This window comes from Talpa occidentalis, unplaced genomic scaffold, assembly GCF_014898055.3.
Source record: "Talpa occidentalis isolate TD23 unplaced genomic scaffold, MPIMG_talOcc4v2.1 talOcc4.3, whole genome shotgun sequence".
NCBI classification, from domain to species: domain Eukaryota; kingdom Metazoa; phylum Chordata; class Mammalia; order Eulipotyphla; family Talpidae; genus Talpa; species Talpa occidentalis.
The window spans coordinates 55,259,024-55,283,532 of record NW_023603184.1 but is presented as its reverse complement, the minus strand read 5'-3'; positions in this window follow the sequence as shown (position 1 = coordinate 55,283,532).

Sequence of the window (24,509 nt, the reverse complement as noted above, 5' to 3'; positions counted from 1 at the left end):
GGGAGGGTGGTGGCAGGAGGCTGGCAGGCCTCCTAGCCCCTGGCAAATTTTCACTCTTCCTGGGCTCTCTGGCATTCTCTCGTGGCCTCTACTTCTCTGCTGGTTCTATTCCCGTTTCTCGTTTGTTCTCCTTAGAGTGGTTCTGCTGTTCCACTGGTGTCCCCATGACACCACCTTTTTTATGCCCAATCTCTCAGCCCAGGTGTATCCACCTACGCATGCCCACACCCCACTCCAGGTGCCCGCCATCAGGCATGCATTCAGGACCGCAGATCCATCATCAATCCTGACGATGGGAGGGCAAAAAAGCCTGACACTTTTTTACTTTACCCTACAACACCATACTTTGATGAGGAGCTGGAATCTACAATATAAAAAAAAAAATCATACACCTAAACAAAAAGAAAACAAATATTGAAAAAATGTGCAGAAAAGCTAACTAGGCATTTTTCCAAAGACATCCAGATGGCCAACAGGTGCATGAGAAAATGTTCATCGTCACTTATCACCAGGGGAATGCGCATCGAAACCACAGTGAGACACCACCTCACACTAGTGAGAATGTCCATATTAAAAAGAGCAGAAACAACAATTGCCAGCAAGGATGTGGAGGTTAAAAAGGAACCCTAAGAGTTTCCCATTGACGGGCATGCAGACTGATCCAACCCCTATGGAAAACAGTGTGGATGTTCCTCAAAAGACGAAAAATGGATCTGCCATGTGACCCAGCCATTCCACTCCTAGGGATCTACCCTAAGAAAACAAAAACACTAATTCAAAAGGAAATCTACACTCCTATGTTTACTGCAGCAGTATTCACAATAGTCAAGTTATGGAAACAATCTAAGTGGCCAAAAACAGATGACTGGATCAAGAAGATGTGGTACGTATACATAATGGGATACTACTCAGCATCAAAAAAGATAAACTCAGGCCATCTGAGCCATGTGGATGGAGCTAGAAGGGATATGCTAAGCAAAATAATCCAGAAAGAGAAAGATAAACACCAGATGGTTTCACTTATATGTGTAATGAAAAGAAATTAAACAAAGACAAACATTAAAGCCAACCATGGAGAGCTGAGGCATGGGGAGGGGGCGGTGAGAAGGAGGCAGGAGAGCACAAAGGACTGGGGCGCACTGGGGTCCTCTGGCGTCCTCTGGCGGTGGGAGAGCCACGGTAACCACACTTGAGGGGCAAGAAATCCAATTACCCTCAAAATCTGAACAAGGCTGTAAAACAATGGTAGGTCATTTTTAAAAATTAAGTCTAAAACAAAGGAAAAACAAAGCACATGCTTTCTCTGTAATAGCTTTTCATCAGCATAAAAATCTCTTGCTCTGAAAAAAAAAAAAAAAGTTCACTATTACCACAGCAATGATTGCCTCCCAACACCCTGCATTCCTCTTCATCTCAGAGGACAGAAGTCCAAGAAGGGGATGCTCAAAAAATCAGATGCCTCCAGATACCTGGTGAGTGGGGCAAACCGAGAGCAGAGCTGAGCACAGGGAGTGGTGGCGACTTAAGAAAACCAACCACTGTGAAAGAAGCAAGCACCGGGGCCTCCCTGGTGGCGCAGGGGTTGAGCACAGCGCTGTGAAGCTGTCCACAGCCTCTGCAGTGCCGGTTTGATCCCCAGCCCCAGGGAGCTACCGACATGGCGCCACAGACCTCTCCTGCCTCCCCCGCTGCTCCCCTCAGCAGAGTGTTTCCGTCAGTCTGCCTGCTCTGCTCCCCGCTCTGTCTCTGGTGGATCCTCTCACTTCCTGCATCTCTGGCCTGCACCCCAGCTCTTGTATGCACAAATAAATACATCTTTAAAAAAAAAAATAAGAGGGCCTCCCCGGTGGTGCAGCGGTTGAGCGCTGGGTTGCGAAGCTGCCCGCAGCCTTTGCAGCCCCGGTTCGATCCCCGGCTGCTCCCCGGCACGCAGACCTCTGCTCCCCTCAGCAGTGTACTTCGGTCCTTCTGCCTGCTCTGCTCCCCGCTCTGGCTCTGGTGAATTCTCTCACCCTCCCGCGCTTCTGACTGTACCCAGTGCTTGTATAAATAAATACACAAATAAATCTTAAAAAAAAAAAAGAAAAGGTGTGAACTTCATCACAATTAAAAAAAAATAATAAATAAACAATCACCTCCCGGCTCCAGCTGCAGCCCTGGTAAGCTTAAAGCATCATTTAAAAAAAAATAAAAATAAAACCAACCCTGGGGCGGCTTGAAGGGAGCATGGGAGGGGCCCAAGGTGAATCCGCAGCAGCACGGAGGGGCCTGGAATGAGGCCAACGGGCTGGGGTGCCCCCTGCCGGCCGTCCCACCCCCCAACCTCCCCCATCCCCCCACCCCCCTCCACCTCCCCCCACCCCCCACTCTCCCCTCCACCTGTAAGGAGAGACTCGTGGTGAACGGGGCGCCTTCAGCCCATCCATCCTGTGAGTGAGCCTGGAAGGGATCCGCATCTCAGACTCCTGCAGGCCTGCAGGTGCCCCAGCGCCTACAGCTGACCACCGCCTCATGGGACACCCAGCCAGGGGCAGCCCTAAGTGGCTCCTAAACTCCTGACCAATGTTAAAACAATAAATGTTTTTTATTTAAAGTGCCGTGTTGGGGTCATTTATTATGTAGCAACAAATAACTAACATAGCGCTCTTGCCTTGGCAAATGGCTTAAATATGACACAAAGTGCACAAAATATACCAGGGGGAAAAAAAAAATCTATAAAACGGGTTTCATCAAAATCAGAAACTTTGCTCTTTGAAAGAAGCTGCAACAGGATTCCAGACAAGATGATTGTAGGGTAAATGCTTCGGTAAATGGTTTCCAGGCTTTGCCGCCCTCCCACCATCAGGATTGCCCTGCCTGATGGGGCACCTGCACTTGTTACATTGTTATAAACTGTCTTGTTACTTCTCTGGGCCATGGAAGGGGTACTGAGAGAGTCACCAAGAGAAGCAGAGGCTGCAGAGAGGCAGGAGGGAGGAGGGGAGAAAGAAGCCAGAGAAGCCCGGGGTGAAGACTTGCCGGGGGCTTGGAGGCCCCCTCCCACCCCGCACCTCTGCCTGCCGTGTCCCTGGCTGCTGCAGTGCATGTGAAAGCTCAATAAAAGCCTGAGAAAGCCGCCAAGGGCTCCAGGACTGTCCTTTACCCATCTGCCGGATCAGAAAACCTGCTCTGTGCCCATCCTGCCTGTAGAGGCAGGACACAGTGCAGGTTTTCTGACCTGGCAGACAGGTAAAGGAGAGTCTGGAGCCCTCAGCTGCTTTTCAGGCTTTTATTGGTGTTTACCAGGTACACAGCAGGCAGGGGTGCTGGGGGGCAAGGAGGCTGGCAGGCCTCCCAGCCCCCAGCAAGTCTTCACTCTACCTGGGCTGTCCGGTCTCTCTCTCACAATGATGTGACACCACTTCTTGCTGTTCCTTCCACTGAGGACAACTGAAATCCTGGTCATAGCTCCCCTGTCTCGGGGCTGCTGTAACAAACACCAAAGGTTGGGGAACTTAAACAACAGATGTTCTCACAGTTCTTGGGGCTGGGAAGCCCAAGACCCAGGCCATCGGCTCTGGCGAGAGCCTGCTTCTAAGTGCAGCGGCTGCCCGCCTGGGGCTCTCCCTGCGCCTCTCCTGGTGTGGGCTTCTGAGAGGGGAGGGCAGAGGGAGAAAGGGGGTGACCAGGAGGGGAGAGTGTAAGGGCAGGAATGGACACAGTGCAGGTTTTCTGATCCCATGCAGACCGGGTAAAGGAGGAGTCAGAGTCCTCAGTGGCTTTAGCAGGTTTTTTATTGGGGTTACCAGGTACACGGCAGGCAGGGGTGCTGGGGGACCGGTAGGCTGGCAGGCCTCCCAGCCCCCAGCAGGTCTTCACTCTGGGCTCTCCAGCCTTCTCCCGGCTTCTGCTTCTCTTGCTTCTCTCTCAGCTTCTGCTGCTTCTCTCTCGGCTTCTCTTTTGGTTTCTGCTGGCGTCCCCGTGACGCTGCCCTTAAAAGCCCAGTCTCAGCCCAGGTGAATCCCATCTACCTCTGCCCACACCCTACTCCAGGTGCCCGCCATCAGGCATGCATTCAGGACCGCAGGGATCCATCATCTATCCTGATGGCAGGAGGGCAGAAAAGCCTGACATTTTTCCTTACCCTACAGAGAGTTCTGGTATTTCTTCCCAGGTCAAAAGGATTCTGAAAGATGGAAGCTACTCAGTGGCAGCCGACAGCCCAGGGCAGCCCAGAGACAGCACTTTCCTGCCTGGCAACTAACAGTGGACAATGGTGGGGAGACATGTCCCCCCTCACCCCCCCCACCCCGCCAGCCCAGCAGCAGCAGCAGCAGCAAGTGGCTCTGGGTAGAAGGCTCCTCCCCACACACGGGCCAGCAGGCGGCAGCGCCCAACTAGTAGCCACCCGCCCAGCAGATGCCCCACAGGTATGTTCTCCCCCGCCACCCACCTGCTGCTTTAACCAAGGGGAGGCTGGGGAAGTTCGGCTTCCACCCACCACCTTGTAGGGTAATTATCAGGCTTTTCTGCCCTCCCGCTGTCAGGATGGCTGATGGACCCCTGTGGTCCTGAGTGCATGCCTGATGGTGGGCACCTGGAGTGAGGTGTGGGTGTGCACAGGTGGGTGCTCCTGGGCTGACACTGGGCTCATAGGGCAGCGTCATGGGCACACCAGAGGAACAGACCACCAGAAGGAGAACAAGCGAGAGAACCAGCGGAGAAGCAGAGGCTACGCAACAAGGCCTGAGAGCCCAGGAAGAGTGAAGACACCCAGGGGTTTGGGAGGCCTCCCCAGCACCCCTGCCTGCCGTGTGCCTGGTGAACTCAATAAAAGCCTGAAAAAGCCACCGAGGGCTCCAGGACCCTCCGTCACCCATGTAGGGTAGGTAAAAGGTATCAGGCTTTTCTGCCCTCCCGCCATTAGGATAGGTGAGGGAACCCTGCGGTCCTGAGTGCATGCCTGATGGCGGGCACCTGAAGTGGGTACACCTGCGCTGAGAGCCTGGCCTTTTAAGGGCGGCGTCAGGGGCATGCCAGCAGCAGCAGAAGCCGAGAGAGAAGCCAAAGAAGCAGAAGCCGAGAGAAGGCTGGAGAGCCCAGAGTGAAGACCTGCTGGGGGCGGGGAGGTCTGCCAGCCTCCCGGCCCCCCAGCACCCCTACCTGCCATGTACCTGGTAATCCCAATAAAAACCTGCAAAACCACTGAGGACTCTGACTCCTCCTTTACCCTGTCTGCTGGATCATAGAAAAACCTGCCCTGTGTCCTTCCTGTCCTGCCTCTACAACCCGTCTGCTCAGATCAGAGATCCTGCTCTGTGCCTTCTGCCCCTACACACCTATGAACAGCTGAGACTCCAGAGTTTTCCCACCCCCTAGATAGTACTTGTGGAGAACAAGTAGGAAGTTTGGCTTCTCCCAATCTAGGGGCAGCAGGCAGTGCCTCTCCGTCTTCCAAGCTAGAGGAGGTGGGAGGAGCTGGGGGAGAAGGAGCAGCAGAAAGTGACCCTTGAAGTCTGCTTTGGATATAGTGGGCAGACAGCTGGTTGAGCCACATGAGAAGCAGGCCGGAAACCCGCATCAAAGGTTTAGACCCAGGTTTTCAAAGCAGCCTTTGAATAGCACACGAACAAAGTAGACCAGAGTCGTGCTATAAAGACTCAAAAACAAAATTGTCATTAGAACGGGAGCTTGAAAGTAGGCCAGACGCAGCACAGTGACCTCACCAGTGACGAAGGGAAAATCCAGGATTGGCGTCTATTAGGCTAACATGGAGTCTTGAGGGCCAACAAAGAGTAATAGAGCACAAATTAAAGCCACCAGGGGGCCTCCTGGTGGTGCAGAGGTTAAAGTCTCAGCACTATCGAGCTGTCTGCAGCCATTGCTACCTGAGTTCCATCCCCACCAGGGAGCTACCCACAGGTCTCAGCAGACCTCTCCTGCCTCCCCGCTGCTCCCCTCAGCAGTGTATTTCAGTCAGTCCACCTGTTCTGTTCCCCACTCTATCTCCGGTGAATCCTCTCACCCCAACCCCATACCTCTGGCCTACACCCCAGTTCTTCTATGCAAAAAAATTTTTAATAAAATTATATTAAATATATGATACAGAGGAAACTGAAACTGCCAGGCTCCCTAAATCTAGCAGACACTTCTGTGAAATTGTGTGTTGGAGCACTGAGAGACTATTGCCCACCCTTGTGGAAAAGCACCTTGCAAATAAAAGGACCATCCACCCCATCACCCGAAGGACAATGGACATGTGGTGCACATTTAAATGTCAGCCAATCATCATTTTGACAAACAACCTCTGTGCTGGAAATCCCCTCTGTGGGTTTTAAAGCTGCCCACAATTTGGAGCTCTGATCAAGTGTCTGCGGGATATGGTACACCCAGGCTGCAGTCTTTAATTTTGACTTGAAATAGAAGTTTTCCCTTATTCCTAAAAAGGCCTGAATTTTCCTTAGGTAACTACTGGCAACAGAATTAGGTAACCCAACTAAGACTTCCAAGTAACAGTTCTCACAACACTCACTTAAATCAGGAGAACACCCTATTAAGAGCCATACCCATTGTCTGCAGGTACTTTACCATCACTACGCAGTATCATTTTTAGCAAACAAGTTGACAGAAATAGTGTATTTTTGTCTTTACTTGAAAGGACCACAGTACACCTGAACAGTAACACCCAGGTGTACACCAAAAGTCCAAGTTCTTAAAGTGGAGTTGGAGGACATTGCCTTCCCCCACAATTCCACATTGATTCAATATGTAAATGGCCTCCTTATGGTCTTCTGACCTAGAAACAAATCAGAAAGACAATTTCTACCTCTTGAATGCCTCGGCCTATAAGGTCCATTAAATATCAAGAGAGAAACTGCAATTTGGTCTCAGTCAGATTAAATATTGGGACATGTTATGTCATCTCAATGGCATCTTATAGACCCAACCCCCATCAAAGGAATTCTGACCTCTCCAATGTCCCAAACCAAGAAGATTATGGAGATTTCTCAGCCTCACAGGATATGTCAGGCCTGGATCCCTGGATTTTCCTTACTGGCTAAGGCTCTTTATCATTTTTTTTTTTTAAAGATTTATTTATTTATTCATTCATTCATTCATTCATTCATTCATTCATTCATTTATTTATACAAGCACTGGGTACAGTCAGAAGCGCGGGAGGGTGAGAGAATTCACCAGAGCCAGAGTGGGGAGCAGAGCAGGCAGAAGGACTGAAGTACACTGCTGAGGGGAGCAGCGGGTGGCAGGAGAGGTCTGTGCGCCATGTGGGACCCTCCTCCAGTGGCCGGGGAGCAGCCGGGGATCGAACCGGCGCTGCAGAGGCTGCAGGCAGCTTCGCAACCCAGCACTCAACCGCTGCGCCAACGGGGAGGCCCTCTTTATCAGTTTCTTAAGCATGAACAGTCTAACAATATTCCATGGACCTCCAATGGTGAATATGCCAAAAAAAAAAAAAGTGGCAGAGATTGATATATGTATATCAGATAACACAGATTTCCAGCTAGAAAAGACAACAAGAGATTTAAAGTGATTAAGGAAACAATATGTCAGGAATATTAACATTTATCAATATATATGGTCCAAAATAAGGAGCATCAAAATATATAAGGCAACTATTGTCCAATCTGAACACAGACATTAGCAGTAACACAATATTGGTTGGGGACTTTAACACTCCACTTTCATCAATGGACAGATCAACCAAACAAAAAATAAATAAGAAAAAAAAGTCTTAATCAAAGAATTAGACTCTAAGGTGTTAATATTTATACTTATATATAATTCTTTTGTACTACAAAAAAAAAAGTGCTCATGAGACATTCCCCAGGATAGACCACAAAACAAGTGTCATTAAGTTCGTGAAGATTAAAATAATATCAAAAATGTTCTGTGATCACAATGATACTAAACTAGAAATCAAACACAAAAAGAAAGGGGAAACATTTCCACGATGTGGAGATATGGAGACTGAACAACTCTAGACTGAATAACTATTTGGTTAATGAGGAAATCAAAGCAGAAATTTTAAAACACCTTGAGACAAATAAAAATGAGACAACCTACCAGAACCTTTTGGATAGATCAAAAGCATTATAAGCGAGAGCATTACTAAGCATTACACAGCAATAAGAGCCCATATCAAAAAAGAAGATAGAGCTCAAATAATTAATCTTACTACTCACTTTAAGAAACTAGAAAAGGATGAGCAATCAAAACCAAAACCAGCAGAAGGAAGAAAATAATAAAAATTAGAGCAGAAATAAATGAAACAAAAATTTAAAAGGCAGCCCAAAAAGATCACTGAGACCAAAAGCTGGTTCTTCAAAATTACAAATAAATAAATAAAATAGAGCCTCTAGCTAGGGTCAAAAGAAAAAAAGGAAGAAAACTAGTAAATAGAATCTGATGGGAATGCAAAATGGTCTAACTCATCTAGAAAATCATTTGATGGCTTTTTTTTTTTAAATCAGCCTAAACATATACTTACAAAACAATCTAGAAATTGCACTTTTGGACATGTAGCCCAAAGAAATGAAAAATTTTGTTTACATAAATGATCATTCAACTTTATTTGTAGTAGGCAAAAATCTAAAAACAACTGAAATGTCCTACAATGAATGAATGGTTTCAAAATATCTGCTACATTTATGCAATGGAATACTATTCAGCAATTAAAAATAACTACTGATACACACATCAACTTAAATGAAACGCAAGGGAATTCTGTGTAATGAAAAAAGTCAATATCATACAATATGATTCCATTTTCTGTGTGATAACATTTTGGAAATGTCCATGCTATAGAAATGAAATACAGATTCATGGTTGCTAAGGGACAGGGGCCAAGGTGGTGGCGGTGAGAGTGACTGTAAAGGACAGTACAAGGAAATTTCTCATGGTGATGGAACAACCCCACACCCTGATGGTGCTAGTGGTTAGATAAACATATGTGAAATCAAATTGAATATAACTACACACACACACACACACACACACACACACACACTCAGGTGTATATCAAACTAGTGAAAGCAAAGAAAGTCTACAATCTAATCAACAGTACTGCACCATGTCAGCGTCCTGGTGTCAATATTTTACTGTAGTTATAAAACATGGCGCGGTACGTAGGGGAGAGGGAGAAAGGTGAATGGGACTCTGCATTATTTTTCAACTTCCTGTGAGTTCTATTAGTTATAAGTTATAAAATAAAAAGGCAAATCACAAATGAGAAATATTTGTTACAAATGTTTGACATGGGCCACCCTGGTGGCACAGGCGGTTAAGTGCCGCACTGTGAAGCTATCTGCAGCCTCTGCAGCACGAGTTCCATCCTTGGCCAGGGAGCAACCCATATGGCACAGCAGACCTCAACTGTCTCGCCAGCTGCTCCCCTCATCAGTGTATTTCAGTCATTCTGCCTGTTCTGTTCCCCACTCTGTCGCTGGTGAATCCTCTCACCCCCCACCCACATCTCTGGCCTATACCCCAGTTCTTGTATGCATAAATGTCTTTTTTAAAAAAAAAAAAAAAAGTACATTTTAGAGAACAAAAGAGTGTATCCGGAAACTAAAAGGAGGATAGCAGAAATAGAAAATTAGTGGTATAACTAGAAGTTGGGGAAATCTCTCAAAAGTAGAACAAAAAGAAGGACATAGAAAATGAGAAAGAAAATTAAAGAAATAAGGCCTCCCTGGTGGCTCAAGGGGTTGAGACGCAACCTATGAAGCTGTCCACAGCCTCTGCAGCACGAGTTTGAGCCCCGGCCAGGGAGTTACCCACATAGGGCGGCAGACCTCTCCTGCCTCACCCGCTGCTCCCCTCAGCAGTGCATTTCGTCAGTCTGCCTGTTCTGTTCCCCATTGTCTCTGGTGAATCCTCTCCCCCTCCTGTGTCGCGTGCCTCTAGCTTGTACCCCAGCTCTTGTATAAAAACAAATCTTTTTAAAAAATGTTTGACAAGGACTTGTGTCTAGAGGAAATAACTACATCTCAGAACTTAGTAAGAAGACAAACAGTCCACTTTTTAAAAAAGAACGAAATGTTTTAATAGACACCTCAGCAAAGACGACCTTCAGATGGCAGCGAGCACATGAGAAGAGACTCAGCATCACTAGCATTAGGGAAATGCACTATTTACAATAGCTAAGCTTTGGAAACAGCCCAAATGCCCAAAAATAGATGACTGGATCAAGAAGATGTGGTACATATATACCATGGAATATTACTCAGCATTCAAAAAAGATAAACACATGCAATTTGCAGCAACATGGATGGCGTTGGAAGAGATCATGCTCAGCGAAATAAGCCAAAAAGAAAAAGAAAAATACCGGATGGTCTCACTCATAGCAGGAATCTAGAAAACTTAAATAAGGGACCAGGAAAATGAATATAAGAAAGTGAAAATCAAAATCAACAAAAAACTATGAACCAGAGACACTTTTTGGGGGGTGGGGGGCGGGAGGGGAGGGATTGGGGTCAGAATGGGGGGTTTGCAATTGTATGGGGGAATATAAAAATAAAATTTATTATTTAAAAAAAAAAAAAAAAAAAACCTTGCTCCCTGCTGTGGGAATTTAAAAAAATGAGAGAGATCATTTTAGAAGCCGGCTTTGTAGATTGGCGAGTGAGCAGACCTGCAGGAACGCCCCAGCGGCGGCTCCCCAGCGCCCCCCCGCACGCGCAGGGCCCGGCCCGGCGCCCACGGCGCGACCGCAGGGCTCCCCCGGGCGAGCGGGGGGGGGGGCTGCCCCCGGGCCGCGGGCCGGAGGCCGGCAGCCCCCGCTCAGCCCCACCGCCCACCGGCCCCTCTCAGGGGACGGAGTCTAGAAAGTTCCACCTTCCACCCTCCAGCTCGCCGTCTGCGGCAGGCGGCGCGCACCTTCCGGGGCTCCGCGGGGCCGGGGCCGGGGCGGGCAGCGCGGGGCTGGGAGCCGGTTGTGGGAGAGCCGGGGGCGCGGGGAGCCCGCCGCCAGAGCGCGCGGGGGCCGGGATCGCGCGGATCAGGCGACGGAAGGAACGAGCAGGCGGAGTCGGGGGCGTCGGAGGGAGGGCGCGCGCCCTGCCCGGCCCGGGAGACCCCCGGAGGCGCAGGTGCCGGCCTCGCCCGCAGACCCGGCCGGGCTGAGGTCGGGGGCCCCGCCCCGTCCTTCTCACGGCGCGCGCCGCGGGAGGCCGGCCCAGGCCCGACCCCGGCGGCCCAGCGCCCCCTCGTCCGCGGACTTTCCTGGTCCCTTTATAAAAACCCTGCAGGTCTACGCAGGAGGCGGTGTCGCCTGCGCGGGGCGCCCCCCTCCGCCCGGCCCGGCGCGCAGCCTGCGGACCGGACGGCGCTGCCCGGGGCCCAGACGCGCCCGCGCCCGCCCACCTCTCCCGGGTCCGCCTGTGCCGGGGCCTGCGCCAGGGGCGGGGTGGGGCCGGGGCAGGCCGAGCCGCGGGGCGGCGCTCGGGCCCCCTCCTGGTCCTGGAAAGGGGGCCTCGCCGCGCCCCAGTGAGTGCAGCGCTCGCCCTTCGGCCAGGACGGTGGAGAGATGCAGCGCCCGGCCAAACCCGCAGCGCCCTCGCCGGCAGCCCAGACTCCCACAGCCTCCAGAGCCTCCGGCATCATTTCCCTCCTCAAACTGGGGAGCAGTTGTTTTTTTATTTTTTAAGATTTATTTTTATTTATTTATGCATACAAGAACTGGGGTGGAGGCCGGAGGTGTAGGCGCAAGGAGGGGCAGAGGGTGATGAGAGGGTTCGCCAGAGACAGAGTGGGGAGCAGAACAGGCGGATCTGCTGAAATACACTGTGGAGGGGAGCAGGGGGTGAGGCGGGAGGGGTCTGCTGTGCCATGTGGGTAGCTCCCTGGCTGGGCTGTAACTCGTGCTGCAGTGGCTGGCACTACCTTGAAGCGCTGAGACTTGAACCCTGCACTACCAGGGAGGTCAGAACTTTTTTTTTTTTTTTAAGATACTCATTTATTGCTATTTCTGGAAAACATTTTGCAACATACATTGTTTCTAAACCTTAAAAATTTGCAAACCTTTTAACCCATTTTAGATTTTACTCTAGGAAAACAATTTAACTGTTTGTTTTTTTTTAAGATTTATTTATTTATTTATTCACGCACTGGGCACAGTCAGAAGCGCGGGAGGGTGAGAGAATTCACCAGAGCCAGAGCGGGGAGCAGAGCAGGCAGAAGGACCAAAGTACACTGCTGAGGGGAGCAGCGGGCGGCAGGAGAGGTCTGCGCGCCATGTGGGGACCCTCGCCAGGGGCTGGGGATGGAACCTGCGCTGCAGAGGCTGCAGGCAGCTTCACAGCCCAGTGCTCCACCGCTGCACCACCAGGGGAGGCCCTTTAACTGTTTTTTAAAAATAGCACTTGGCAAAGTATTCTGTGAAAAAGTGGAAATAATAAAACATGTTCAACAAAATATAGGAGAAATACGGGGACATACTCCCAGTCTCAAATGCCATAGTCAGTCAAATATCTTCAAGAGTCACAATAAAATCAAAACATCCTCTGGCATCTGAGGGCTCAAATGCAGTCTTTTTTTTTTTTAAGGAAATAAGTGTTTTGGCAAAACAAGTAGGAATTGAGTGAAGGGAAGTGGAGGGGGACAGGAAGCCCTGAAGGCCAGGACAGAGGCCTCCACCAGCAGAGAGGCACAGGGGAGACCCATGTGTGGAAACAGGTGAATAAGCCTGGCCTTGCGCCTCTTCAGCTGGTACTGTGGATGGAAGGTTGCAGGGCAAGTATCACAATTTGAGGTTTGCACACATTCAGGAGAGAATTGGGGGCAGAACAGCACATGGGGGAAAACAAATTGTGGGGCCAATGCTTTGAAAGTTTCAACATGGAAAACAGTCATAATACACAGCTTGTTGCAGCAGTCAGTGAATTCAATTGCTTTTGAGTTAGTCAAACTATTAAATTACTGCATTCATCTTCTAGGGATACCATAAAAAATACCACAGACTAACTGGCTTAGACAACAAAAATTTATTTTCTCACAGTCCCAGAAGCTAGAAATCCAAGGTCAAGGTGCTGGTGTGGCTGGTTCTGGCTGTAGACAGCTGCCTTCTCATCGTGTCCTAATGTGTGGCCTCTCCTCTGCACATGCACATTGCTGTGTATCTCCGTCTTCTTATAAGGACACCCATCTCATTGGATTAGAACCCACCCTCATGCCCTACTTTAAGTCCCTGTCTCTAAGCACAGCCACATAGGGGTCAGGGTTTCAATATGTTAATGAAAGTGGCAGTCACCATACTTGGTGACGAAGATGGGGAAGGAGGCAGGCAGGAGCCGTAAACTAATCCTCGGTTACCACGAGTATCAAGAAATAATGTGTGAATACAGCTGAAGCTTGAGCAATGTGAAGATTAGCTTTGTCGACCACTGTGAAGTCAAAAATGTAGTTTGTGGTCGGCCTTCCTTATGCCTGGGACCCGCATCCATGGAGTCAGCCAACCAACATCCATGTTTGACCACATTCACAAAAGCAGAACCCACAGACAGAAAGAATTCCAAGTATAAGTGGATCCATTCAGTTCAAACCTTCACTGTTCAAGGATCAACTGTTTATTCTTGAGAAACTTGAGGTGGAATGAGGAACAATCACTAGTTGAAAAATATTTGTTTCTGGGTGGAGCAGAATGAGCTAGCAACCCACTGGTTGTCCGCATACATTTTTAAACACTATGATTTTTTAAACTTTTGTAGTAGACACGGTGGTGGACTTGCCAAGAGTCACTCCCCGTATCACCCAGCTCCCCTGAAAAAGCAGCAGTAAAACTGGGGAATTTACTTCAGTTCATGGAGTGGATGTAACTGATTCCCAGTAACTGACTTTGGAATAGGAAGGCCTGTCCAGTCTCCCGGAAAGGACCCTCCTGACAGGGCTGTCAGTGTGAGAAGCCACATTCTCTTCCCATGTGGACAGGAAGTAGGTAGCCCCAAATGCTATGTGTGGCTCGCTTGATACAAAGCAGATGTGGCTGACAGCATGGAAAGACAGGGAGAGCCTGGGGCCTTCATGATGTCTTTGAACACCCAATCACTCTGCTGGGAGACTGGCCACATTCTGACTTCTCATGTATGATCAAATACATTGTCTTATTAAGTAGCCAGCCCTGGTTCCTCCTATCTGCTCCTAAAAGCACCTTCAGAGTTTAAAATTGCTATAATTAATAGTAAAACTGTCTTTTAAAAAGTAGTATACAAGGTTCTGGTATGTTGACTGAAATACTTACTGCTGTGATAAGAAAAGGTAAATAAAGGAGCTTGATTTTCAGCATCAAAAATGAGGACTAGAGAGAGTTCTGGCCAGCCTTCCAGCAAGATGGTGTACAGGGAAGACCTTGGGGCAGCTCCTCCCCACAGATACAACAAAACGGTTTACATATATGTAAACTGTCCTCAGAAAAGGGCAGAGGACAGGAGGAGCAGCATTTTCACAAGGAAAAGCAACCGAAGACATCGGAGAGGCTGGGAAATGCTGAAGGGTAATCCCACCTAGAACACCAGCAGGCACCGCAACCCCAGAGATGGCAGGGCAGCAGGGGTCTGGGGCCACTTTCTGGGGGCTCAAGGACTTGCCCCCACTTTGGACACCCTGGTCCCTCGGAACCACATTAAAAAGGGAAGCACCAAGTGTGAAAAACAGAGTGGTCTTCCTGTGGGAAATAATCGGACTCTGGGGAGTAGACTCAGCAGCATGCCGGGCGTAGAGCACACGCCTTGTTAGCAAAGGATTTGCACTTGGTGAATCTCCAGGAATAAGGAGGAGGATGGTCTCCCAGTGAACGGAGATGCTGCTGGTGCCCTTTTCCAGGGCCTGGATGTGCTCTCTTCTGCTTGCATGGCAGATACCGCACTGGTGGGAACCAAGCAGTAGCCAGGGCAGAGAACAACACACCCTGTAACCCTGTCATCAGACACCCCTGAGCACTGCCAAGGGGGCGCTCAACCAGGGGCATCAGCAGCTTGGGCACACCACCCTCAGCTGCAGGGAGCAGGGAGCAGAGTGCAGCCCAAACTTGGTGGTGGAGGGGGTGGGTTGTCACCAGAGGGCTTCCTTCTGTGTTACATGAAACATCTTTCCCAGCTCCCAAGGCTATTGCTGGAATTTTGTTCACCTGCTTTCTTGCTGCCTTTAGTCCAAACTTAAGGCCCCCAGGTCCTTGCAGTTCGAGCTTGCATCTCTGGGACAGGACTGATCGCGGAAGGTGTTGGGATGCCGTGTAGCTCCCTCCCAGCCACAGCTTCCTCCCAGGACTGAGGCAAGGGAGGCAATTTTCTATGGTTGGATTCCACAGTCCCTGATAAATGCCCACCCTAACAAGCCTGTGGCCATGGCCGGGACTGCTGGTTCTGAACCAACAACTTCCAGAACACATCTCCCTGCCTCTGGGAAAATTCCAGTTTGCAGAATCTACTGTGATGGGAGCTTCTTTGTAACTGAGTGTCGGGGTTAGCCTGAGGCTGCAGCAAAAGCGCTGACAAAGGAACTTTGGAGGGGTGAGGACAGAGTGGTTGGACATCTCTTTCTCAGCTTGATCACCCATAGCCCCTACAGAGGCTTGAGCTCTTGGCATTTTAAATAGTGACTCATTCACTTCCCACGGCCTGGGCTTCCTAATGCCCCAGCTCCTGCTCTGTGCCAGCACCAGAGGCCCAGTCATTCAGACAGGTGCAGACGCATCAGCCTATAAAGAGATACCTGGTAATCCAGGCCAACACCTTAGAGTGTTGCAACCTATAATCTTACTACAAAGCACATTAAAAAGAAGGAAGGAAAACTGTTTAGCCTAACCTATAGAAATAAACATAGACTATCAAAGTAGAGAAACAGAGGATTATACACATCTGGGGTGCAAATGATGGAACAAAAATAGCCCCAGGGAAAAAATATTAATGCTGCAGAATTAGGTAACCTAACTGAAGACTTCCAAGTAACAGTCCTCACAACACTCACTGAAATTAGGAGAACAATTGATAAACAAGATGAGATTAAAAAAAAATACAGAGGAGGTTTCAAACAGAAATAATAGAGCTAACTGAAAAATTCAATAAAGGAGCTCGATAGCAGACAAGAAGTAGCAAGAGAACCGGTGAGCTGGAAGCCAGGGTGGTGGAAAATACCCATGCAGGCCAGAAAAAAAGAAAAAATAATTAAAAAATATGAAGACAGCATATTGAATATCCAGAGGAACAACATTCACATCATAGGACTTCCAGAAGAAGGATGGAGAAAGGAGTAGATATCTCATTTGAAGAGATAGTAGCTGAGAATTTCTCTAACTGGGGAAGTAAATTCAAAAGAGTTTCAAACAAAGTAAGTCCAAACGGATCCATGCCAACACGTATTATGATTGAAGTGGCAAAAATTAAAGGTAAAGAGAGAATTTTAAAATAATACAAAAGATTAAAAATAATTTGTTAATGGATACACAAGATTAAAAGATGTAAATTGTGACATCAAAAAAAAAATGGATGGGAGTAAAATTGTAGAGTAACATGTTGTTATCAACTAGACTACTATAAATATCATTTGTTTCTTGGTAACCACAAAGCCAAAACCTATAATTGATACACAAAAAAGAAAGGAATCTAAACATATCACAACACAAAAGATCATAAAATCACAAAGGAAGGGAGCAACAGTAGAATGACAAAACAGGCAGGAAAAAACATGTAATGTGAGTAAGAACACACCTCCCAAAAGCTACTTTAATAAATAGATTAAATTCTCCAAGTCAAAGACATAGGCTGGATGGATTTTTTAAAAATTAAATAAATAGCTTTTAAAAACCTGTCTACATGCTACCTGTAAGACTTTCACTACCTGTAAGTGACTGAAATTGAAGGGGTGGAAAATATTATTCCACACAAATAAAAACTATAAAGAAAACTAGAATAGCTATAGTTTATCACACAAAAGAGTCTTTAAAACAAAGACTGTAATAAAGGACAGAGAAGGTCATTATGTAATTGAAGCAGGATCATTCCAGCTAGAGGATATAAAACTTGAAATATGTATGCACCCAACACAGAATCGTGTATGTATGATAACTGAAATTTTGTCAAGCATCTTTTCTGACCACAGTGGTATAAACCAGAAGTCAACCACAAGAAGAAAACTGAAAAAAATCCCAAACACCTGGAGACTAAACAAAATGCATTTGAATAAGTCTTGGGTCAATGAGGAAATCAAAGGAAAAAGCTACATGTAAAATAATGAAGTTAAACCCATGTTTTATACCATATTCAAAACACTAACTACAAATGAATCAGAGGCCTAAATATAAGAACTAGAAACAGTAAAACTCCTAGATGAAAACATAGAAGTAAATCTTCATGGCTTTGAATTTGGTGATGGAATGTACGTTTGACAAAGTATATAAACAACCAAAGGAAAACAGATAAATTTAATACCATTTAAAGCTTAAAAAGTTGTTGCTTCAAAAAACAAAAGCAAAAGGATAACTAAGAAAATGGAAGAAAATATTTGCAAATTATGAATCTGATTAGAGCCTTGTATTTAGAATATATGAAGAACTCTTTCAACAAAATAATTTTTAAAACTCACAATTTTAAAAATGAGCAAAAACTTTTTCCAAAAAAAGATATACAAATGACCAATAATCATGTGAAAAAATATTTAACATCATTTGTCATTAGGAAATGCAAATGAAAACCAAGATGAGATATCACTTTATACTCCTCAAAATGGCTGTTTTATTTTCTTACATCGTTGTTCATTTTTGTACAATATTTGATTTCTCCCCCCTAGTGTAGCACCCATAAATCTCCCACGACTATATGTGCTGTGAACTGTCACCATAGTCCCTTGTGCTCTTCTTCCCTCCCGTTTTGACCCCTCTCCCTCCCTCCTGTCTGCCTGAGATCTATGGTTTGCCTGAGCAAGTTTTGTCTTTTTGACCCTTGATTCAGTTTCCCTATATTCCACCTATGAGTGAAACCAACCAATATTTTTTTTCCTTCTCACTTATTTCGCTGAGCATGATCCCTTCCAGCTCCATCCATGTTGCTGCAAATGGCATGAGTTTATCTTTTTTGATTGCTGAGTAATATTCCATTGTGTTTATATACCACATCTTCTTGATCATCTATTTGGGGACATTTAGTTTGTTTACATATCTTAGCTATTGTAAATAATGCTGCAATAAACATAGGAGTGAAGATTTCCTTTCAAATTAGTGTTTTTGTGTCCTTTGGGTAGATCCGTAGGAGAGGAATTGCCGGGTCATATGGTAGCTCCATTTTTAGTAGACTGAGGAACCTCCAGACAGCTTTCCACAGTGGTGGGACCAGTTTGCACTCCCACCAGCAGTGCAGGAGAGTTCCTTTTTCACCACATCCTCACCAACATTTGTAGTTGCCAGTTTTTTTTTTTTTTAAATATGTGCCATTCTTACAGGTGTAAGGTGGTATCTCAATGTGGTTTTAATCTGCATTTCCCTGATTATAAGGGAAACATTTTTCATATGGAGCATTTTTCATATGCCCGTTGGTCATTTGCATTTCCTCTTTGGAGAAGTATCTTTTAAGTTCTTCTGCCCATTTTTGATGGGTTTACTTTGTTTTTGTTGAGTTGTGTGAGTTCTTTGTAGATCTTTGTGGTCGGTCCCTTATCAGTTGAACGGTGTGCAAAAATTTTCTCCCAATCAGTGGGAGAATGTTTTGGTTAATGTCTCTTTTGCTGTACAGAGGTCTTTTACTTATTGTAGTCCCAGATGTTTATCTTTTCCTTCACTTTCTTTGCTTTAGGTGATGTGTTTTTAAAGATGTTACTGAGATGCATGTCATGTAGTGTTTTGTCTGTATTTTTTCTTCTATATATTTTATGGTTTCAGGTCTTATGTCTAGTTCTTTAATCCATTTTGAGTTGGTTTTTGTGCATGGTGTGAGGTAGTGGTCAAGCTTCATTCTTTTGCATGTAGCGACCCAGTTTTCCCAGCACCATTTATTGAACAAACTCTCTTTCTTCTAGTACATATTCTTTGCTCCTTTTTCAAAGATTAGTTGTCCACAAATCTGTGGTTTTATTTCTGAGTTTTCTATCCAATTCCATTGGTCTGTGTGTCTGTTTTTGTTCCAGTATCGTCAGTTTCAATTATTATGGCTTTGTAGTATAGTTTGAAGTCCAGGATTGCGATACCTCCATTCCCCTTCTTTTTAGTCAGGAGAGCTTTGGCTATTCGAGGTTTTTGTGTCTCCATATGAATTTCATCAATATTTGCTTGATTTCTTTGAAAAATGTCATTGAAACCTATTGGAATAGCATTGAATCTGTATATTGCTTTTGGTAGGATGGCCATTTTGATAATGTTAATTCTTCCAACCAATGAGCAGAAGATATGTTTCCATTTCTTTGTGTTTTATAGCTTTATTTGTATAGGTCCTTCACCTCTTTTTTTAGGTTTATTCCCAAGTATTAGATTTTTTTGTTTCAATTATAAAAGGGATTTTTTTATTTCTTCTTCTTCAGATTGATTGTTTGCATATTGGAAGGCTACTGATTTTTGTGTGTTGATTTTGTATCCTGCTACTTCACTAAACTGGTTTATTATTTTGATTAGTTTTTCTGTGGAGATTTTGGGGTTCTCTATGTATATTATCATATTGTCTGCAAATAGTGATTGTTTTACTTCCTCTTTCCCTGTTTGGATTCCTTGTATGTCTTTTTTTTGTGTGTTTTTTGGTCTTATAGCTCTGGCTAGGACTTCCCACATTATAGTGAAAAGCCATGCTGAGAGTGGTTATCCTTGTCTTGTTCCAGATCTTAAGGAAAAGAATTTCAGTTTTTCACTATTGAGAATGATACTGGCTATGGGCTTGTCATATACGGCCTTTATTATGTTAAGGTACGTTCCTTCTATCCCAAGAATGTCAAGTGCCTTCATCATAAATGGATATTGAACTTTGTTGAATGCTTTCTCAGAATCTATTGAGATAATCATATAGTTTATTTTTTTTATTTTTGTTGATGTGTTGGATTACATTAATTGATTTTTAGATGTCAAACCATCCTTCTGTCTGTAAATTTCTTTTGGTATTTTGATAATGGAATAAATCCTACTCAGTCATGATTTTTTGATGCATTGTTCGATTCTGTTGGCTAGGATTTTATTGAGGATTTTTGCATCAGTGTTCATTAAAAAGATTGCCTGTAGTTTTTTTTCTTTTTTCTTTTTCTTTTTTTACATGCTGTCCTTGTTTGGTTTTGGCATTAATGTAATGTTGGCTTCATAAAATGTGTTTGGTATTATTCCTTCCTTTTCAATTTTTGAAAGAGTTTGTGTAGGACAGGCACTAGTTCGTTTCTGAACGTTTCTGAACGCTTGGTACAATTCATTTGTAAAGCCGTCTGGTCCTGGAATTTCTTTTTGGGGAGGGTTTTGATTACTGTTTCAATTTCACTGCTTGCGATTGGTCTGTTTAGGTATTCTGTTTCTTCTTTATCCAGCTTTGGATGATTGTAGAGTTGTAGGAATTTATCCATCTCTTCTAGATTGTTGAACTTGTTTGCATATATAACTGTTCATAGCAGTCTCTGATTATTCTTTTGATTTCTGCTGTGTCTGTTGTGATTTCTCCTCTTTCATTTATAATCCTATTTATTTGTGTTTTCTCCCATTTTTTTCTTTGTGAGCCTGGCTAGAGTTTTGTTTATTTTGTTTATTTTTTCAAAGAACCAACTTTTGGTTTCATTGATCTTTTGGATTGCTTTTTTAACTTCTATTTCATTTATTTCTGCTTTGATTTTTATTATTTCCTTTCTTCTACTGGCTTTGGGTTTTTTCACTGTTCTTTTTCCTCTTCTTTAAGGTGGTAGATTAGGTTGTTTCATTGAGTTCTCTCGTTTCTTGATGAGCACCTGTCTTGCTATATATTTTCCTCATATAACTGCTTTTGCTGTATCCCATATGGTCTGGAGAGTTGTGTCCTCATTGTTGTTCATCTCAAGGTATTTTTAAATTTCTTCTTTGATATCATTGATCTCATTGATCCAATGATGTTCCAGTAGTGTGGATTTCAATCTCCATGAGGTAGGAGTGTTTGCTTCCTCTTCATGGTTTACTTCTAGTTTGATGCCTTTATGGTCAGAGAAGATAGTTGGAATGATTTTGATCTTAGTGTATCTGTTGATGTTTGTCTTGTGACCCAGTATGTGATTGAGAATGATCTGGAGAATGATCCATGTGCACTTGAAAAAAATGCATACTCAGATTCTTTTGGGTGCAACATCCAATAGATGTCTGTTAAGCCCATGAGGTCTAGGTCCTTATTTAGAGCTCCAATGTCCTTGCTTAGTTTTTGTCTCTTTGATCTACCTATTGGTGAGAGGGGTGTGTTGAAGTCTCCTAGTCCATATGTACTTTCTCTAATGTCTGTTTTCAGAGATGACAGTAATTGTCTATATTTTGGTGCTCCTGTATTTAGTGAGTAAAAGTTGATTGTGTTATGTCTTCTTGATGTATTGTCCCCTTAATCATAATGTAGTGACCATCTATGTCTCTTTTTACCTTTTTGTTTGAAGTCTATTTTAGCTGACATAAGTATAGGTGTTCCTGCCTTCTTTTTTGGCCCATTTGCTTATAGGGTTGTTTCCCATCCTTTTACTTTCAATCCATGTTTATCTTTTGTAGTTAAATGTGTCTCCTGTAGACAGCAAAAGGTCGAGTTCTGTTTTTTAATCCATCCTGCTACTCTGTGTCTTTTTTTTTTTTAAATAATAAATTTTATTTTTATATTCCCCCATACAATTGCAAACGCCCCATTCTGACCCCAATCCTTCCCCTCCCGCCCCCCACCCCCCAAAAAGTGTCTCTGGTTCATAGTTTTTTGTTGATTTTGATTTTCACTTTCTTATATTCATTTTCCTGGTCCCTTATTTTAGTTTTCTAGATTCCTGCTATGAGTGAGACCATCCGGTATTTTTCTTTTTCTTTTTGGCTTATTTCGCTGAGCATGATCCCTTCCAGCGCCATCCATGTTGCTGCAAATTGCATGTGTTTATCTTTTTTGAATGCTGAGTAATATTCCATGGTATATATGTACCACATCTTCTTGATCCAGTCATCTATTTTTGGGCATTTGGGTTGTTTCCAAAGCTTAGCTATTGTAAACAGTGCTGCTATAAACATATGGGTGCAGGTGCTCTTTGGAATTGATGTTTCTGTGTCCTTTGGGTAAATACCTAGGAGTGGAATTGTCTTTTTAGCGATGAGTATTGTCCATTTACATTTAGAGCTACTATTGATACAGTGGCATCTGTATTTGCTATTTTGTTTGCCTTTTTGTGATTTTAGTCCTTACCTCATTCCTCTGTTGGTTTTGACTTTAGGGTTTCTTGTAATATTTTTTAGAGTGGGGGTTTAGTAGTAATTAATTTCTGGTTGTTTTGTTTGTCTGAGGTTTTTATTTTTCTTTCATAGAGGAAGGAGAGCTTTGCAGGGTCAAGTATTCTCAGCTGGAATTTGTTGACTTGGAGTTTGTTGAATATGTCACTCTATTCTCTTCTTGCCTGTGGTGTTTCTTCAGAGAAGTCTGATGTCATCCTGACAGGTTTTCCTTTATAGATTAACTGCTTCTTCGCCCTTATCAGTTTCATTATTTTTTCCTTGTCTTGGACTCTTGAAAGCTTTACTACTATGTGTCTTGCTGTAGTTTTCCTTTCATTGTGGTAATTCAGTGTTTTTCTCACTTCTTATGTGTCTATTTTCATGTGCGTCATCATTTTTGGGAAGTTCTCTTTGGTTATCTCCTTAAATAGTTTTCCAGTTCCTTGGTCTCTCTCCTGACCTTCTGGGATTCCTATAACCCTTAAGTTTCCTTTCCTCGTGGCGTCAGATAGCTCTCAAAGTGTTTCTGCATTGTTTTTCCTTCATATTTCTCTTTCCTTTTCTTTCTTGGTTCTTTTTATTTCTGTATCTTCAAAAATACTGATTCATTCTTCCATTTCATCAATTCTGTTTTTATTGCTTTTCCCCCAGTTCTTTAGCTCCTCCATTAATCTTTTTTTTTTAAGATTTATTTATTTATTTATACAAGCACTGGGTACAGTCAGAAGCGTGGGAGGGTGAGAGGATTCACCAGAGCCAGAGCGGGGAACAGAGCAGGCAGAGTGACGAAGTACACTGCTGAGGGGAGCAGCGGGCGGCAGGAGAGGTCTGCACGCCATGTGGGACCCTCGCTGGAGGCCGGGGATATAACAAGGGCTGAAGAGGCTGCGGGCAGCTTTGCAGCCCAGCGCTCAACCGCTGCGCCACCATGGGAGGCCCCTCCTCCATTAATCTTTTAATCTCCTGTATTTCTTTCATTTCCTTCTTTAGGGACTCAATTTCATTCTTCAGATCATTAATTATTTATCTCATATCATTCTTTTTCTTTTTGTCTTCTTTGTGTTTTTAATCATGATTATTTTAAATTCTCTACCTGGAAGACAGAGTTCTTCCATGTCATTGTTGTTGAATTTGGTGGCTGATTTTCTTTTTGTGGAGTGTCCTTCCCCTGAGGTCTTGCTTGGTTATTTGTGTTTTTCCTTCTCCCTTTTGCTTCTTTCTTAATTTATTCTATGCATTGGAACACTGTGCAGCTAGTACTGATGGGCATCTCTTTGGGGTGCTCCTTCTGGGATGTTGGAAACTGGTGGCCAGATCGAGTCCAGCACCGTCACACCAAAATTCCACTAGGGCAGTGGTACTATGGCTATGGTGATGGGCGCTGTCCCTAAAAATTCCCTCCCTCTTTATTTACTTAGTCTTGAGGTCCCTGTCCTGCAACTCCCTGTCTTGCAACAATGGCACCTGGGGTGCACTTTCCAGGCACCCACCTTTGCGGCAGATCCCCCACTTGGCTCCAAATCACTGGATGGAAGAAAATCACTCATGTGTAGTTTTCAGCTCACCTCCGCCTGCAGAACTTGCCCTCTCAGTTCCGCAGAGGTTTTGTGGGGTCCCTGATCAGCAACTCCCTGTCTTGCAACAATGGCAGCTGGGTGTGTTTTCCCAGTGCCCACAGTCCACCTTGGCAGCGGATCCCTTATTTGAGCTTTCCCCCTTTTTTTCTTTATGAGACTGACTAGAGGTTTGTCTATTTTGTTTATTTTTTCAAGAACAAGCTTTTGGTTTAATTGATATTTTGGATTTTTTATTTCTATTTTGTTTATTTCTACTTGAATTTTTATGATTTCCTTTCTTCTGCTGGCTTCTGGGTTTTTTTGTTGTTGTTCTTTTTCCAGTTCTTTGAAATGGGAGATTAGGTTGTTTCTTTGGGATCTTTCTTGTTTCTTGATGTGGGCTTGCATTGCTAGATACTTTCCTCTTGTTTCAGTTTTTGCTGTGTTCCATACATTCTGTGAAGTTGTGTCCTTATCATTTGCCTCAATGTATTTTTTAATTTCTTTTTTGATTTTATCACTAATCAAGTGATCTTTCAGTAGCATGTTCTTTATTTCCATGTAACGATGGGTTTCCTTGCTTCCTTTTTGTAGTTGATTTC